The following is a 2500-nucleotide window of genomic DNA, read 5'->3' as shown; positions in this document are numbered from 1 at the left end:
AAAGTTATTGTTTTCCCTATTTTCACAAGGAAACATCAAATTTTTAACCAAGCATACTCGGCCTTTGCTCCTTCGTTACTCGTCCAAATCCAACAAACTTGCATTCGTTGGAAAGGTCTTTTCACAAGGATTCTTTTGATATATAATAATAGCGATTCCGATAAATATTTATTTTTTTATGAATTTTTAAGTGAATAAACAATTAAAAATTCAAAAAAAATAGAAAAAAAATATTTTTTTCCCGATTCTTTCTCCAATATTCCTGATAAATACCCACACACCCACATATGGAGAATGGTCGAAAATGCTCGAGTGGATATCGAGATGTCCGACGAAGCACCACTTGGAAGGGCCGAGGCACGGGACGCCCGGGCTGTTGCTCGGGCCGGCACGGGACGCGCATGGGACAGCCCGGGACGGCATGGGACGCCCTCGCTACAGCTCGGGACGGCCAGGTACGCCCGAGACTTGGCTCGGGACGGCCTGGGACGCCCTCGCCATAGCTCGGGACGGCCTGGGACGCCCGAGACTAGGCTCGGGACGGCCTCGGCACAGCTCGGGACGGCCTGGGACGCCCTTGCCACAGCTCGGGACGGCATGGGACGCCCGAGACTTTGCTCGGGACGGCCTGGGACGCCCTTGCCACAGCTCGGGACGGCCTGGGACGCCCGAGACTTTGCTCGGGACGGCCTGGGACGGCCTCGGCACAGCTCGGGACGGCCTGGGACGCCCGAGACTTTGCTCGGGACGGCCTGGGACGTCCGAGACTTTGCTCGGGACGGCCTGGGACGTCCGAGACTTTGCTCGGGACGGCCTGGGACGCCCGAGACTTGGCTCGGGACGGCCTGGGACGCCCTCGCTACAGCTCGGGACGCCCGAGACTTGGCTCGGGACGGCCTGGGACGCCCGAGACTTGGCTCGGGACGGCCTGGGACGCCCGAGACTTGGCTCGGGACGGCCTGGGACGCGCTCGGCACAGCTCGGGACAGGCCGGGACGCCCGAGCCGAGCTTCGGGTCGCACGAAATCTCTTCGTATTCCGACATATTAGAAGCTTCCCATCATGTAGTAGGCCGAGCTTTGCCCTTTGGATGCCCTATGGTGCTTGGCGAGCACTAGGGAACGTGCCAGCACAAGTGCTGTGCACGCTCTGGGGAAGGAGCTCAACCCTCCCCCTTATAGTGCAAAGTTATTGTTTTGCCTATTTTCACAAGGAAGGAAACATCAATTTTTTAACCAAGCATACTGGGCCTTTACTCCTTCGTTACTCGTCGGAATCCAGCAAACTTATACTCGTTGGAAAGGCCTTTTCGCAAGGATTTTTTTGATATATTATAATAGCGATTCCGATAAATATTTATTTTTCTATGAATTTTTAAGTGAATAAACACCGGAAAATTCATAAAAAATAGAAAAAAAAATATTTTCTTCCGTTTCTTTTCTCCAATAATTCATAAATAATACCTCAATAGTATAAATGAAGAGAGAGTCGAAATGGCCCGGGTGGGTTTCGAAATGTCCCACGACCCCATAGAATGCACGGGCCAGCCGAGCCAAAGCAGGGGACGCGCATGGGACAGCAGGGGACGCGCACGGGACAGCGTCCCTATGGCTCGGGACGGCATGGGACAGTACGGGACGCCCTTGGTAAAGCTCGGGAATCCCATCGGACGCGCATGGGACGGCCTTGCTAAGGCTCGGGACGGGCTTGCTAAGGCTCGGGACGGATGGGACAGCACGGGACGCGCATCGGACGGCCTTGCTAAGGCTCGGGACGGCATGGAACAGCACGGGACGGCCTTGGTGAGGCTCGGGACGGCATGGGACAGCACGGGACGGCCTTGGTGAGGCTCGGGACGGCATGGGACAGCACGGGACGGCCTTGGTAAGGCTCGGGACGGCATGGGACAGCACGGGACGGCCTTGGTAAGGCTCGGGACGGCATGGGACAGCACGGGACGGCCTTGGTGAGGCACGGGACGGCCTCGGTGAGGCTCGGGACGGCATGGGACAGCACGGGACGGCCTTGCTAAGGCTCGGGATGGCCTGGGACGGCCTTGGTGAGGCTTGGACGGCACGGGACGCGCATGGGACAGCATGTGACGGCCTTGGTAAGGCTGGGCACGGCATGGGACGCACATGGGACACCTTATGGGGATCATCAAGGGACGTTGCACGGGACATTCTTAGCCATGAAGGGCCTTCACATGGGACATCTTAGGAGTCAAGAGCCGGCACATGGGACAATGGAGTTCACACGCACGGAACACTTCGGCTACTTCCGTTCGGAACGTCGTGGGATCTTTATGTCCCCATTAGCACCGACGCATCAACATGCTAGGAAGCTAGGTCCGAACTTCTCGAAGTGTCGATGGCACTTGGACGGATACGCATCCGATCCGATGTTATGATGATGTACTTTCTCCGATATCGATGTCGGGGTGTATTCCGATGTTATGATGTACTTTCTCCGAGATCGATGGGACGACCTTGGTAAGGCA

This window comes from Eschscholzia californica, unplaced genomic scaffold, assembly GCF_041429995.1.
Source record: "Eschscholzia californica isolate CP2 unplaced genomic scaffold, dmEscCali1.0.p SCAF_21, whole genome shotgun sequence".
Classification (NCBI taxonomy): Eukaryota; Viridiplantae; Streptophyta; class Magnoliopsida; order Ranunculales; family Papaveraceae; genus Eschscholzia; species Eschscholzia californica.
This window is presented reverse-complemented; position numbering follows the sequence as displayed.